A 17311-nucleotide genomic window follows, 5' to 3' on the forward strand; every position below is an offset into this window, starting at 1 on the left:
TGTAGTGACCCGAAATTAATCAAGGTAATTAAGGAAATTAATTACTAAATTTTGCCTAAAATTATCCGAAGTGGATTGGAAGATCCGAAGCACGGATCGGAAGCTCCGATCTGGATCGGACGTTCCGTTGGAGGATCGGAGGTTCCGTTTTGGCTAGGGCTGGCATCATCACCGACGTCAACAAGATGACGTCACTGCTTACGCACGTGAGGTGACATCGGACATTCCGATGTCACGATCGGACGCTTCGTTCGCGATCGAACGTTCCGATGAGGGATCGAACGTTCCGATCGCCGTCTATAAGTAAGGGGTCCGAGCCCTCATTCTGTGCACCGATTTCCCCTCCTTTCCTCTGGTTTTCGAACCTTCTTACTTAGATCTACGGAGTTCTAGGCATCCTATTGGGAATCCGGAAGTTGCCTAGCGATCTCGGCATCGTAGCGGAGGTGTGCCTAGGTTTTGAGACGATTCTACACCAGCGGGCTGACGACGGACGAAGGTATAATTTGGCTTCCTAAAAATATTTAGGAGTATGAAATAGCTTAGTTAAGACTTTTAGAGCGTTTATAATAATGCATGGACTTTTGCGTGTGTAGACGCAGTAGAGCAGACTTGTAGGCTTTGGACCTAGACGGGTGTGCTAGGAGTTAACCTGCAGTGTTAGAGGTACGTAAGTACTGATCGAGATATCCGACATGATATTTATACATATGTGTGTGATGCATGATGTATGTGCTGTATTGGCTACGTTTTACAGTTTTTAGCACATGCATATGTTTTTACGGAGACTGCATCGGGTATGATGTGAGTCATGACAGTTTCTATCAGTCGAGGCGATTCTTCCTGAGGATTCGTGTCTTGGGAATATACGAGTACCACACGGAGTCGCTCTCTTGCCCGGTACTGTGTATTCTAGGCGCCATGAGTAAAGTGATTTAACCCTGATTTTTAAAGTCATGTGCATGCTCATATTTGTATTTATATCATTGCTTCCGTATTGAGCGTAGTCGCTCACGCCATTTATGTTTCGTGTTTTGGGACACCTTGTGGCGGGTCAGGTCTAAGGCTGGACAGTCCCGGTGGTTCCCAGCAGGGTTGAGGTTGCTACCGTGCAGAGGTAGTTTGTTAGGGATTCTGATACCCTAATTTCGATTTGGTTGTATAAAGAATTATACACTGTTTCTATCGTCGGTTGTATTCTGCCGATTGGATTTGTTGTACTTTGGAATTATCCGCTATTTAACGCTTTAATTATTATTGCTTGCGCTAATCACTTTGATTAGGTAGTGGACCCGGGTAGGGTCGCTACATTGGTATCATGGATGACTTTGATGGTATCATCGGGATTGATCTTCTGACTTCGTATCGAGTGGTAGTGGATTGCTACCAGAGATTTGTGCAGTTTTTCCCCGAGGCTGAGGATGCTTGGTATTTCTATGGTGAGGGAGCGCGACCCCTGATGCCAGTGGTTTCTGCTCTGAAAGCCCGACGTGCTTTAGAGTCTGGCGAGGAAGGCTACCTGATCTATGCGATTGATGCATCCTTAGAGGGTCCGGACATGGAGGAGATACCAGTAGTCAGTGAGTTCCCGGATGTGTTTCCCGACGAGATTCCAGGGTTACCACCTGTGCGAGAGATCGAGTTTGGCATTGACTTGTTGCCAGGGACAGCGGTGATTTCCCGAGCACCGTACCGATTAGCTCCATCTGAGATGCGAGAGTTGCAGCAGCAGTTTCAGGATCTTCTTGATAAGGGATACATTCGACCCAGTGTTTCACCTTGGGGAGCCCCAATTCTATTCGTCAAGAAGAAGGATGGTTCGATGCGTTTGTGCATTGACTATCGTCAATTGAACAAAGTGACAGTAAAGAACAAGTATCCTCTTCCGCGGATTGATGATCTGTTTGATCAATTGCAGGGTACTACTGTCTATTCCAAGATCGACTTGCGTTCTGGGTATCATCAGTTGCGAGTTAGAGACGAGGATGTTTCGAAGACAGCATTTCGTACTCAATATGGGCACTATGAGTTTTTAGTGATGTCATTTGGTCTGACGAATGCTCCAGCTGTTTTCATGGATTTGATGAACAGGGTTTTCCGAGAGCTCTTGGATAAGTTCGTTGTAGTGTTCATCGATGACATCCTTGTGTATTCTCGTAGCATGGATGAGCATGCCTTTCATCTTCGTACTGTTTTACAGACCTTGCGAGAGCATCAGTTGTATGCTAAGCTCAGCAAGTGTGACTTCTGGATTGACCGAGTTGTGTTCCTTGGTCATGTCATTTCTAGAGATGGAGTATCAGTGGATTCTAGCAAGACAGAGGCTATTCTTAATTTGTCGCGCCCGATGACAGCATCTGAGATTCGTAGTTTCTTGGGTTTGGCCGGATACTTCCGTCGATTCATGGAGAATTTCTCTCAGATAGCCAGGCCTTTGACACAGTTGACGCGAAAGGATGTTTCTTTTGAGTGGTCTTCCGCGTGTGAAGACAGTTTTCGTGAGTTGAGACGTCGATTGACGACTGCTCCAGTACTATCCTTGCCGACTTGATCTGGTGGTTTCGTAGTCCACACCGATGCTTCTCTTCAGGGTTTGGGGTGTGTGTTGACTCAAAATGGGCATGTGATTGCCTATGCCTCCAGGCAACTAAAGACTCACGAGGGGAATTATCCCGTACATGATCTAGAGCTTGGAGCCGTTTTCTTTGCTCTGAAGATATGGAGTCATTATTTGTACGGTAAACGATTCCAGATTTTTACTGATCATAAGAGTTTGAAGTACCTGTTCACTCAGGCAGAGTTGAACATGCGACAGCGCCGTTGGATGGACTTGCTGAAGGACTATGATTGCAAAATCAATTACCATCCATGATTTTCTAATCCGGTTGCTGATGCGCTTAGTCGCAAGATTTATTTGAGTTCCTTTCGTACCAGTGCAGTGTCACGAATGGTCGAAGAGTGTTGTTCCTTGGGTTTTACTTTCCGTCATAAGAAGGAACAACAGGGAGTTCGTGTTGCATCTGTGCTTGCCGAGCCAGACTTTTATAGACGTATTCGTGAGGCACAGGGTGCTGATCCCAAGATTCAGAGATTAGCCCGATTCACTGAGGGTGAGAATTCAGCTGGTTTCCATTTTCAGGCGGATGGTTTGTTGTGTCTTTCTGGCCGTGTGGTTGTGCTTGACGATTCCACACTTAGAGACGAGATCTTATCGCAAGCTCATCATAGTAGGTTCTCAGTACATCCTGGCAGCATGAAGATGTACAAGGATCTACGAACTCGATTTTGGTGGAAAGGAATGAAGCGCAGCGTTTATCAGTTTGTTTCCCGATGCTCTGTGTGTCAGCAGGTCAAGGCAGAGTATCATCGACCCGGAGGTCTACTTCATAATCTCGATATTCCTGAGTGGAAGTGGAAGCATGTGACGATGGACTTTGTCACCCACTTGCCTATGTCTTCCAGGAATTGCGACGCGATTTGGGTTGTTGTTGACCGATTGTCGAAATCCGCGCATTTCTTACCATATAACCGGGATTTCACCTTCGACAGGATGGCACGGCTGTATGTGCAAGAGATTGTCCGTTTGCATGGTATTCCACTGAGTATTGTGAGCGACAGAGATCCTCGTTTCACCTCAAGATTTTGGGGGAGTTTTCAGCGTGCTCTTGGTACCACTTTGAGTTTGAGCACAACGTATCATCCAGAGACTGATGGAGAATCGGAGAGGACTATCCGTACTCTCGAGGACATGCTTCGAGCTACCGTAATGGATTTTGGCCCAGCATGGCACGATCATTTGCCATTGGTGGAGTTCGCTTATAACAATAGCTACCATAGCAGCATTGGCATGGCACCATTTGAGGCTCTTTATGGACGTCGTTGTCGTACACCTTTGTTTTGGGACGAGGTTGGTGAGCGGCAGGTGGAGGGTCCTCAGATGATTCAGCAGATGACTAATGCAGTAGAATTGATCCGACGCAGGATTAAGGCATCCCACGATCGACAGGCTAGCTACGCGAACACTCACCACAGGCCAATTCATTTTGAAGAAAGAGAGTATGTATTCTTGCGTGTATCACCTTTCCGGAAGGTGATGAGGTTTGGTCTCAAGGGTAAGTTATCACCAAGATTTATTGGTCCTTTCGAGATTCTCAAGAAAGTTGGAGACGTGGCTTATCGTCTAGCCTTGCCACCGAATCTTTCGAAGATTCATGATGTGTTTCACGTGTCTTTGTTGAGACAGTACGTGGCAGATCAGTCCCACATCTTGCGTCCGACTGAGGTGCAACTAGACCATTGGTGATGGTACAGTGGCAACGCAGAGGTACAGAGGAAGCTACTTGGGAGTTGGAGAGTCGGATGGTAGCCGAGCACCCCGAGTTGTTTTAAGATTTTGTACTCTGTTGTATCGAATGTATATTGTTCAGTTGTAATAAGAGCATTGATTTTGCGTACTATGTTTTCCTTAAGATGTAATTTCGAGGATGAAATTTCTTAAGTGGGGGATAATGTAGTGACCCGCAATTAATCAAGGTAATTAAGGAAATTAATTACTAAATTTTGCCTAAAATTATTCGAAGTGGATCGGAAGCTCCGAAGCATGGATCGGAAGCTCCGATCTGGATCGGATGTTCCGTTGGAGGATCGGAGGTTCCGTTCTGGCTAGGGCTGGCGTCATCACCGATGTCAGCAAGATGACGTCACTGTTTACGCACGTGAGGTGACATCGGACATTCCGATGTCACGATCGGACACTCCATTTGCAATCGGACGTTCCGATGAGGGATCAGACATTTCGATCGTCGTCTATAAATAAGGGGTCCGAGCCCCCATTCTGTGCACCGATTTCCCATCCTTACCTCTGGTTTTCGAACCTTCTTACTTAGATCTACGGAGTTCTAGGCATCCTATTGGGAATCCGGAAGTTGCCTAGCGATCTCGGCATCGTAGCGGAGGTGTGCCTAGGTTTTGAGACGATTCTACACCAGCGGGCTGACGACGGACGAAGGTATAATTTGGCTTTCTAAAAATATTTAGGAGTATGAAATATCTTAGTTAAGTCTTTTAGAGCGTTTATAGTAATGCATAGACTTTTGCATGTGTAGACGCAGTAGAGCAGACTTGTAGGCTTTGGACCTAGACGGGTGTGCTAGGAGTTGACCTGCAGTGTTAGAGGTACGTAAGTACTGACCGAGATAGCCGGCATGATATTTATACATATGTGTGTGATGCATGATGTATGTGCTGTATTGGCTATGTTTTACTATTTTTAGCACATGCATATGTTTTTACGGAGACTGCATCGGGTATGATGTGAGTCATGACAGTTTCTATCAGTCGAGGCGATTCTTCTTGAGGATTCGTGTCTTGGGAATATACGAGTACCACGCGGAGTCGCTCTCTTGCCCGGTACTGTGTATTCCAGGCGTCATGAGTAAAGTGATTTAACCCTGATTTTTAAAGTCATGTGCATGCTCATATTTGTATTTATATCATTGCTTCCGTATTGAGCGTAGTCGCTCACGCCCTTTATGTTTCATGTTTTGGCACCTTGTGGCGGGTAAGGTCTGAGGCTGGATAGTTCCGGTGGTTCCCAGCAGGGTTGAGGTTGCTACCGTGCAGAGGTAGTTTGTTAGGGATTCTGATACCCTAATTTCGATTTGGTTGTATAAAGAATTATACACTGTTTCTATCGTCGGTTGTATTCTGTCAATTGGATTTGTTGTACTTTGGAATTATCCGCTATTTAACGCTTTAATTATTATTGTTTGCGCTAATCACTCTGATTAGGTAGTGGATCCGGGTAGGGTCACTACAATATCTGTCATTCAATTTCTAACTTTGTCTACTCTGCTCTGTTCTTATTCGGTATGGATCAATTTTCATATTCTCTGTTTGTTGTCAAACAAAATCTGATATGATCACCGATACTTCTACAATACCGTCTCAACACAAAGAAATTATGTTTTTCTTCTCATATTATAATCAAAAACACAATCTCTATATCTATCAAATAACTGTTACACGAATCATAATAAGCAAGTGGCAAAAATCTGTCAGCTAGTACCGAATCTAGTACTATAGTTCTGAGCATGTCCTTAAAAATCTGGATAGTCATATCAGACAATCCATCGAGCGAAGAATGATATAATGCAATCGCATACTACCAAACACTCAGAACCTCTAAAAGTCGATGCTAGACACTATCAGTTCAATCTAAAGTCTCTATCTCGGCAATAAATTTAAATAATTCCTGTAATTTTATCATACCACTAACTGCTTAACAGTTATCAAACCCATATCTGTATTATAGCTAATACATCATTTTTTTGAATCTATTAAAATATACTTCAATATAAATCTCAAACTCGTGACAATTTGAGTAATTTCGAACTAGAATCTTTCAAAAAAAATCTATTCTTGTTTCGACTCTTGAGTTGCTAAACGGTTTCATAGATCATTCGGTCTCTTCTTTTCTGAAAATGTAGGTATCTGAAATTCAATTCTGTCATATCGTCTTCCATTTTCTTTCACAAATACTGACTTTCAAGTAATTCATACACAATTTCCAAACAACTGAATGGGCATATAATCTGTTGTAGTTTGCCTTTTCCAGAATTTGATATCTCATGTCTAGATTATCTGGCACAATCAAACAATTATTCATCTCAAAATCCATTAACTCTGATCTGCTATCTTGTCTCATATCTCAATCTAGCATTCTTAATCGAATTCTAATCGCTTGATCTAAAATCAATGTTGCTTTCATCTTTCCAAACTAATAATGTAGTTTGGATTGCAACAATCCTGATTATTTGAGTATCTGTCTAGAAACTCAAGTACAAACAAATCTTTAATCAGTCGATCAAGCATTCATCTAAATTTTTTCTTTTGGTTTCTCAAGTTCTGGAAAAATAATACAATCAATCCATAACTCATGCTGGTACTCTGAATCAAAATTTCTATCAGTTACGAGCCAAAAACATCAAAATTTACCAAATTTATACACCAAATAATCAACGACTCTTGAAATTCATAATCAAAGAAACTCACTCAAGTCAAGGTCATCCAAAGATCAAATATTCTGAATGACAAAATCTGCCAAGTGAAAACAACTCACTTTCATCTCAAATTTAAGCGAGTGAATCAAATCAGACTCTAACAAAAAATTAAGAGTCAATCAAGATTATATGAATCTAGGAGGTGCTCGAAGATTCATATTGATCCAAGATTTGCTCCGTAATTTGCTTTCAAGAATTGAAGGGTTCGGGATCCATGAAAATTTAGTTGGAGATCATGGAAATAATTTGGGAGACTATTATGATATTTTACAAGACCAAAAGGATCAATAAAGTTAAGGAAATATTGTAGAAAATGCAAAAACACAAGGCTGGGTTCAAAGGCTCTGCGTGCCCGTGCCGTCCAACTCGCGCGCCCGCGCCACACAAGGATTTTTATGGATTCATTTACGTGAGTGATGTGCGCTCGCGTGGCTCAATCTGCGCACCCGCGCCTGTCGACAAAACATGCACTTTGGCATGTAGTGTGTGTGCCAGGAGCTTCAGCCTGCTCACGTAAAGCACGTCTCGATACCTACAGCGCGCATCTCGTTCAAAAAGAGACGGAGACGCTCAAATTCCAACATGGAGATGGAATTTCGGGGCGTTTTTCCCCGTATGGCACGTTGGGACCCACCGAAGAGGCTCGAGTCCCCCAATTTTCATGTTCACGTCGTGTCATTCAGTCTATCGCATCTTTTCTATCCGCGGATTGGACTAAAAGAGTCGGGAATAGGACAGGGAGGAATCGGAATAACAAGAAGTACGAGTAAGAAAAAAAAATTAATGAAAAAGGGGTGCAACACGAGAACTTCCCAGAGGGTCACCCATCCTAGTCATGCTATCGCCCAAGCATGCTTAACTTCGGAGTTTTGATGGGATCCGTTGCATTAGTGCTGGTATGATCACACCGAAAAGTTAATGAATTATTTATTGTTTTGTCTCTCGAATTGCGGATCGGTGGAACAGGCGATGCACTTTCAAATGGACATAACTTATGGCCGGCTGAGAGTTACGAGAGCTTCAGCCTGCTCACGCAAAGCTCGTCTGGATACCTACAACGCGCATCTCGGTCAAGGAGACGGAGACGCTCAAATTCCAACCCGGAGATGAACTTTTGGGGCATTTTTCCCGTAGGTCATGATGGGACCAACCGAAGCGGCCCGCGTCACCCAGATCGCACGTTCACGTCGTGTCATTCAGCCGATTGCATCTTTTCTATCCGCGGATTGGACTGAAAGAGTCGGGAATAGGACAACGAGGAATCGAAAGAACAAGAAGAACGTGTAAGAAAAAAAAAGAAATTAATGAAAAGGAGTGCCACATGAGGCCTTCCCAGGGGGACGCCCAGGCACGCTTAACTTCGGAGTTCTGAGGGGATCCGGTGCATTAGTGCTGGTATGATCGCACCCAATAGTGGATGAATTCTTTATTATTTTGTCTCTCAAATTGCGGATCGGAGGAACAAGCGCTGCACTTTCAAACGGACATAACTTTCGGTCGGCTGAGAGTTACGGGAGCTTCAGCCTACTCACGCGAAGCTAGTCTCGATACCTACAGCACGCATCTCAGTCAAAGAGACAGAGACGCTAAAACTCCAACCCGAAGATGGACTTTCAGGGCGTTTTTCCCATAGGGCACGATGGGACCCACCGAAGCGGCCTACATCACCCAGATCGCACGTTCACGTTGTGTCATTAAGTCTATTGCATCTTTTCTCTCCGCGGATTTGACTGAAAGAGTCAAAAATAATATAAGGAGGAATCGAAAGAACAAGAAGTACGAGTAAGAAAAAAAAAATTAATGAAAAAGGGTTTCCACACAAGGACTTCCCAGTGGGTCATTCATCCTAGAACTGCTCTCGCCCAAGCACGCTTAACTTTGGAGTTCTGATGGGATACGGTGCATTAGTGCTGGTATGATCGCACCCAACAGTGAATGAATTCTTTATTGTTTTGTCTCTCAAATTGCAGATCGGAGGAACAAGCGCTGCACTTTCAAACGGACATAACATTCGGCCGGCTGAGAGTTACGAGAGATTCAGCTTGCTCCCGCAAAGCTCGACTCGATACATTCAGCGTGCATCTCGGACTAAGAGACAGAGACGCTCAAATTCCATCCCGGAGATGGACTTTCGGGGCGTTTTTCCCGTAAGACGCATTGGGACCCACCGAAGCGACCCGCGTCACCCAGATCGCACGTTCATGTCGTGTCATTCAGTCTATCGCATCTTTTCAATTCGTGGATTGGACTAAAAGAGTCGGGAATAGGACAACGAGAAATCGAAAGAACAAGAAGTATGAGTAACAAAAAAATAAAAATTAATGAAAAAGGGGTGCAATACGAGGACTTCCCGCGGGGTCACCCAACCAAGTACTGCTCTCGCCCAAGCACGCGTAACTTCGGAGTTCTAATGGGATCCGGTGCATTAGTGTTGGTATGATCGCACCCAAAAGTGAATGAATTCTTTATTGTTTTGTCTCTCGAATTGCGGATCGGAGAAACAGGCGCAGCACTTTTAAACGGACATAACTTTCGGCCGGCTGAGAGTTACATAAGCTTCAGCCTGCTCACGCAAAGCTCGTTTCGATACCTACAGCACGCATCTCGGTCCAAGAGATGGAGACGCTCAAATTCCAACCCGGAGATGGACTTTCGGGGCGTTTTTCCCATAGGGCACGTTGGGACCCATCAAAGCATCCCACATCACCCAGATCGCACGTTCACGTCTTGTCATTCAATCTATTGCATCTTTTCTATCCGCAGATTGAACTGAAAGAGTCGGGAATAGTAATGCGAGGAATTGTAATAACCAGAAGTACGAGTAAGAAAAATTAGAAATTAATGAAAAAGGGGTGCAACACGAGAACTTCCCAGAGGGGCACCCATTCTAGTACTGCTCTCGCCCAAACAAGCTTAACTTTGGAGTTCTGATGGGATCCGATGCATTAGTGCTGGTATGATTGCACCCAAAAGTGAATGAATTATTTTTTGTTTTGTCTCTCGAATTGCGGATAGGAGAAACAGGCGCAGCACTTTCAAACGGACATAACTTTTGGCCAGCTGAGAGTTACGGGAGCTTCAGCGTGCTCATGCAAAGCTCGTCTAAATACCTACAGCGCGCATCTCGGTCAAAGAGATGGAGACGCTCAAATTCCAACCCGGAGATGGACTTTCGGGGCATTTTTCCCGTAGGGCACATTGGGATCCATCGAAGCGGCCCGCGTCACCCAGATCGCACGTTCACGTCGTGTCATTCAATCTATTGCATCTTTTCTATCCGCGGATTGGATTGCAAGAGTCGGGAATAGTATAGCGAGGAATTGTAATAACCAGAAGTACGAGTAAGGAAAAAAAGAAATTAATGAAAAAGGGGTGCAACACGAGGATTTCCCAGAGGGGCACCCATCCTAGTACTGCTCTCGCCCAAACATTCTTAACTTCGGAGTTCAGATGGGATCCGATGCATTAGTGCTGGTGTTGGAACACGGTCGTTCTCCGGATCAAAAAAAAAGTGATACCCGGTGCAGCGAAAGTTTTTGTTGGAGAACGGCAATCAGATCAATCAGAATTGATACCCGGTGCAGCGGAAGTTTAAAAATTTTATATGGAACGATTCCATAATAGGTATCAAAACTTTACGATTAAATTGTGCGTGTAAAAATTAAATAACAATTATAAATTTTTACCTCCAATCTCGAATCGAGATTATGGACACCAACAGATTACTCTGCTCTTGTTGTATATCCCAGGAACTGATGGACGAACTGTTCTTCAATCAGGTCCACGAACAGAGATTTAATCCCTCTGATAGATTGCACTAGAAAATCTATCAGAAGTTTTCTACGAAGAGAATTAACGAATTTGATCCGTTAAACCAGACTGCAAATTCAAAATTCACAGGCTGGAATTTTCGATAGAGAGAGGGAGGGGGCGGCGGCCACTGTGTAAAAACAGCTAGGGTTTTCAAAAATATTTTGTGACCTCTGTTGTGTAATTTTTGTACTGCAATAACTTATTTATAATGTGGGCTGCTAACAGCTTAGGGCCGATTAGTCATAAGTTCAAGTCTGACAAGCAAAGCCCGCATGTTTAGAAATTAATATAAAATTCATCGTGACTCAGATTGATAAACCAATTTCACCAATGTTCACAGAAACCATTTCTGCATCTTTTAGATTCAAGATAAATTTTCTGAATCCGAATTCAGTGGTTTCCAAAAATGCCCATCCCTATGTCATTTTAGGAAATCTTACTCCTCTACTCTTAAATAAGAAGTCCCACTTCTTTGTTCATTAAATTTAACTCTTTAAATTTAACTATCTCAACGAGGATTAAAAATCTATTACTCTGTGTGACCCTCAATGGTTCAGGGATACAGCTAGCCGTGGGCTCACAACTCTTTGTGACATGAAACAACGATTTCCGACTTGCCCAACGAATCATGGTAAGAGCATCTAGCAACATCGCCCCATGATTCCCTAGGTATCACTGATAGTGCCTGCAAGAACCAGTAGGTTTTAGTTAGCGTACAGTAAGGTCCCTTCATCCATATATCCCGATCGAATCAACAACCATTGGTACATCGAGAGTCGTTCGAGATTCGATAACTATGCAATGCATCTTGAAGATCAAATAGTGACATCGCATGTGCTACTAGGAAACCATTTCTTAAAGCACATCATGTACTCTGGCCAGAGATTTGTCACACTAATATCTCCTCAGATCGCATAGGATATCCACACTCGCAAGTATGTGGTGAATCCTTGACAACAAAGCATCGACTCCTATATGTGTCGTAACTGTACCCAATCCCGACACCTGATGACCCCAATAGAGTCGGTAAACGAGTCAAAGTACGGTACTAGCATATAGAGTCTCAATGATGTTTCAAGTAGTAAGGACTAATGGTGTACAACCAAAACCGCGAACTTTATCCACTCGATAAGTGATAACCACTTGGAAAGTCCGAATAGGATAGTTCGATCATTCATCGTATGAATATCCATTTGCATGCTTTGAACATCTCTATGTTCCATACCAATGAAACGTGATACTCGGCATCGCAAATGCTAGTCTCAATCTCGAGCGATCCTTATCCTTATTAACGGATGGCTCAATCGACTAGGAACCATTTAGAATATACAGTGACTATAAGATGTGTTTCATGATAGACATCCCCATGTTCTACCACATCTTACATACACTATAGTATATTCAAGGTCTTTATCAAAACAACAATAGTATATCACAATATAACAATATGAAGAAAGATAAAGTCATTGCCATTAATAAAAGTGTAAATTATATTAAACAAAAGATTGTTTATACAAAGAGTCATCAAAGCCCTTAGCCACAAGTTGGCTCACCGGGCACCCACTCTTTCAGTTTTAAAATTTTATATGGAACGATTCCATATGGATATCAAATTTCTACGATTAAAATTGATAACATAAATTTTAAATAATATAAATTTTACCTTAAAATCTCGAAGCGAGATTATGGACACCAACATATTAAACTGCTCTTGTTGTATATCCCAGGAACTGATGAACGAACAATTCTTCAATCAGGTCCACGAACAGAAATTTAATCCTTCTGATAGACTGCACTAGAAAGTCTATCAGAAGTTTCTATGAAGAGATATAACAGATATGATCTGTTAAATCAGTCTGCAAATTCAAAAATTCACAGACTGAATTTTCGAACACAGTAGGGGAGGGAGGCGGCCGAATTCTCTAGAGAGAGAGCTCTAGGGTTTTCGAAAATTATGACCTATGTTCTTTAATTTTTGTACTGCAATAACTTATTTATAATGTGGGCTGCTAACAGCTTAGGGCCTATTAGTCATAAGTTCAAGTCTGACAAGCAAAGCTCGCATGTTCAAAAATTAATATAAAATTCATCGTGACTGAGATTGATAAACCAATTTCACCAATGTGCACAGAAACCATTTCTGCATCTTTTAAAGTCAAGATAAATTTTCTGAATCCGAATTCAGTGGTTTCCAAAAATGTCCATCAATATGTCATTTTAGGAAATCTTACTCCCTCTACTTTTAAATAAGAAGTCCCACTTCTTTATTCACTAAATTTAACTCTTTAAATTTAATTATCTTAACGGGGATTAAAAATCCATTACTTGTGTGACCCTCAATGATTCAGGGATACAGCTAGCCGTGGGCTCACAACTCCTTGTGACTTGGAACAACAATTTCCGACTTGCCCATCGAATCATGGTAAGAGCGCCTAGAAAAATCGCCCCATGATTCCCTAGGTATGACTGATAGTGCCTGCAAGAACCAATAGATTTTGGTTAGCATACAGTACGGTCCCTTCATCCATATATCCCGATCGAATCAACAACCATTGGTAAATCGAGAGTCGTTCGAGATTCGATAACTATGCAATGCATCTTGAAGATCAAATAGTGACATCGCATGTGCTACTATGAAATCAAGTAACCTAAAACACATCATGTACTCTGGCCAGAGATTCGTCACACTAATATCTCCTCAGATTGCATAGGATATCCACTGAAACGACCGGACATTCTAAAATAATATATATGCGAATTTTTTTTTTTTAAAAATAATACTAAGTAAAATAGACGTACATACATGCCCATACATATATGCACAAAATAAACAGATTTAAAATAACTCAAATAAAATGCAACAATTAATAAATTAAATGTCTTAGTCATGCATTAAATAAAAATGTTGTCCTAAACAATTAAATAAAAGTTCGCATGCACTGAAAATATTTAAATAAAAATAAGTACTAGTACCAACCACTGAAAATGAATAAAAAGAACGACATGTTTAATTATTTCATAAAACATAATCATAAAGACTCAGACGACGGCCGCGGGGGATCACTGCATGTCCACCCATAGGTCCTCGCCTCCGGTGCGTACTACATCCTCTACGTACTCACCTGCACCATACCAGTGTAGTGAGCCTAGAGGCCCAACATGCTAACATAACAAGGGTTTAAAATAATTTAAATCACTTTAATACTAATACATAACATATACATGAATGAGCATGCTTAAAATATCATGAACATAACATAACTTAAATTAAACTTGAATATCATAATAATACATAAACATTGTTGAGCAAAGTATTTTCTAACATCGCATGGTTGTATCCATAGTGTAACCTTAAATCATACATTAAATACTGATCAGCGTGGAAACCAACGTACGTGACGGTGACGAATCACCTCTTAAATTGGCAGTAAACTGCCCTTCAATAGTTCATATATGGGGACGAATCCCCCTTAAATTGTCACACTACTTCAACTTCCAACATAAAATATTTTCTTTTGCTCAACCTTAAACATTAAATCATGCATAAAAATTATTTCATGAATGCATGTACTTAAATAAAATTTGTGTCCTTCATATATATTTAATTTAATTTCATACTATCATATAAATATAAAAATAACTTCCATGCATAAAAATAATTAAATATATATTCAGGACACATGCAATTTCTCATGGGTTGTACTGAACTGCTGGCCCTAAACTCTCATGCCCATTTACTTAAATCTGGCCCATTAACACTGAGACTGGCCCATTAACATAGTTAAGCCCAACATTACATTTCTAAGCCCAATTAATTAATTAAAGCCGATTAGCACATATTTGGCCCAATAACAACTTAATCTGGCCCAATAAGCCTAAAAGCCCAAAGACTGGCCCAATAATTTCCGTGGGCTCCAAAGCCCATAAAAATTATTGAACTAACTTAAAATAATTATTCAAGCCCATTAAGAAACTTAAATGTAGCCCATTAATTTAATTAATCTAATTAGCCCATTTAAAACACTTTAACTTAATAATTAACTTAAAAATAAAATACCCGAGCCCGACTAACTTAACCCAGACCCGGACCCACTAGACTTGACCCATGACTTACTGAAACCGACCCGGACCCATGACCCGACCCGGAAAGCACCTAGAACCCTAAAACCCAAAACCCTATTTCCCCTTGTGCTGCGGCCGTGAGCAGCCCTGAGCGGCTTTAGAAAAACTAACCATGCTGCCTGCTCCGGCCACCTTTGGCCATGAAAATACCGCCCATACTTAGCCAACATCAAGACGGTTCTAACCCCAAAACTTTTACCTCAAAAGGATCTCTGTAGAGGGAGAACGAACCAAAACAATCTACCCCTAGTTTCTGCTCACGCGCAGAACGCGACCAGAGGCTTCAGGCCGTTCGGCCGCTCATCTCCGGCAACCACCGGCCGGAAAAATTACCTGTAAAACCTTCCCCAAGGTCTGGGGGTTCTAACTCAATTGGAATCACCCTCAAACTCGTCTTCAATAGTGCACAAGAACCATTCTCCTAAAACCGCTCAAACTGCAACCTGTTGCGCATCAGAAATAGATGGCTTCGGTTCCAGCCTGTTACACCCATAAAACCTGACCAATCTCAACCCTAGGGACCCAAAACACCCACCTAGACATGCACCAGCAGTTGGTCGTACCATGTTGGAAGAAAACGTGAGTAATGATCAAACAAATGCATAAACATGTCATGAACATCAAAACCGATCCTTAAATCTGAAAATTTGAAGAAAAATCGATGCTACACAATACACACTCTATAATATCTGATAGGTACGAAAATTTGGAAGAAAAACATGCCTTGCACCGTTGAATGGAAAGAAAAAGACGTATATGACGATTTCGGGACGACGAGACGATGATCAACCACCTTGGAAGCTTGAGAAATCAATCTCCTATGGAGTTTTCTTGCTAGAACGATGAAGAAGATGATGGAGAAGTGGGATGGCGGCTGGAAGCTTCAAACGTAGGGTTGGGGTTTGATTTTTGGGTGTTTTTGATTAATTAGAATATAGGGTAATTAAAATATTATTAAGGGTTTTAAATATACAATATATATATAACTTAAAAACTCTAAATAACAAGTAAAATCTGATACCAAAATTAAAATCCGGAAATAAATATTTAAGGGAATTTTAAAGATAGTAAAAAGTCATTATTTTGGCTAAATTTGAATAAAAATTAACCCTTAAAATTATATAAAATTAAATACTGATAATTTTGAGGAAATAAAACTCAAAATAATATTTTTGGGCTCTTAAAAGGCTCATGAAATAAATTGGATAGAAAGTTGTCATCTCGTCCGTCCACGGTCCCGTCTACGCGATAAAATAATTTAAATACTAAAAATCATAAAAATCTCAAATTATGGGTTAAATGCTTGAAAATAAATCTTAAAACATGCACAAATAATTCACATAAATATTTAACCCATATTCTAATATTTTAAATAAATAAATTCCCTAATTATGCATGCGAATTTACGTATTAAAAATACCGGGTGTTACAATTCTCCCCCCCCCCCCCCCTCTTAAATTGGATTTCGTCCTCAAAATTAAAGTACTTAACTGAACAACTCCGGGTAGTGAGTCCTCATATCTGCCTCGGTCTCCCAAGTAGCTTCCTCCTCTGAGTGATTCAGCCACTGGACTCTGACCATCGGTATGACCCGCGTCCTCAATCTGCGCTCCTCCCTAGCCAAGATCCGTATAGGCCTCTCCTCAAATGCTAACTCCGGTGTCAACTGAAGAGGCTCAAAATCCAACACATGCGACGGGTTAGAAACATATCTCCGAAGCATGGATACATGGAAAACGTTGTGCACTGCTGCAAGCCCTGGCGGTAGAGCTAAACGGTAGGCCAACGTGCCAACTCTCTCCAAGATCTTGAATGGCCCTATATATCTCGGATTAAGCTTACCTCTCCGGCCAAATCGTACCACTCCCTTCATAGGTGACACTCTCAGAAACACGTGATCACCTACTGCGAACTCCAAATCTCGTCGTCGAGTATCTGCATAACTCTTCTGACGACTCTGAGCAGTCCTCATGCGATCCCGAATATGAGTCACAATGTCAGCTGTCTACTCCACAATCTCAGGACCCAGTAAAATCCTCTCACCAACCTCATCCCAATTCATAGGAGATCTGCATCTCCTCCCATACAACGCTGCATAAGGAGCCATACCTATAGACGACTGAAAACTGTTGTTATAGGTAAATTCCACTAATGGAAGTCTAGTCTCCCACGAGCCCTGAAAATCGATGACACAGGCTCTCAGCAAGTACTCAAGAATCTGCATCACCCTCTCTGACTGACCATCTGTCTGGGGATGAAAAGCTGTGCTGAACAGTAGTCTAGTCCCCAATGCTATGTGCAAACTCTTCCAAAAC

General features: G+C 41.9%; 2 non-coding genes and 3 pseudogenes across 2 annotated transcripts; all 5 read right to left on the reverse strand.

The window, feature by feature from the left end:
• Positions 1-7852: 7852 nt before the first annotated feature.
• On the reverse strand, positions 7853-7971 carry LOC140885619 (5S ribosomal RNA; annotated as a pseudogene).
• Positions 7972-8869: 898 nt separating this feature from the next.
• Positions 8870-8988, reverse strand: LOC140885622 (5S ribosomal RNA; annotated as a pseudogene).
• A 402-nt stretch (positions 8989-9390) lies between these two features.
• Positions 9391-9509, reverse strand: LOC140885630 (5S ribosomal RNA). The gene has a single exon (XR_012151045.1). It is a non-coding gene; the product is annotated as a 5S ribosomal RNA (ribosomal RNA).
• Positions 9510-9910: 401 nt separating this feature from the next.
• LOC140885711 (5S ribosomal RNA) lies at positions 9911-10029 on the reverse strand. The gene has a single exon (XR_012151129.1). It is a non-coding gene; the product is annotated as a 5S ribosomal RNA (ribosomal RNA).
• A 401-nt stretch (positions 10030-10430) lies between these two features.
• Positions 10431-10549, reverse strand: LOC140885609 (5S ribosomal RNA; annotated as a pseudogene).
• Positions 10550-17311: the final 6762 nt, after the last annotated feature.

The sequence above is a fragment of the Henckelia pumila genome, chromosome 2 (assembly GCF_033568475.1).
Source record: "Henckelia pumila isolate YLH828 chromosome 2, ASM3356847v2, whole genome shotgun sequence".
NCBI lineage: Eukaryota > Viridiplantae > Streptophyta > Magnoliopsida > Lamiales > Gesneriaceae > Henckelia > Henckelia pumila.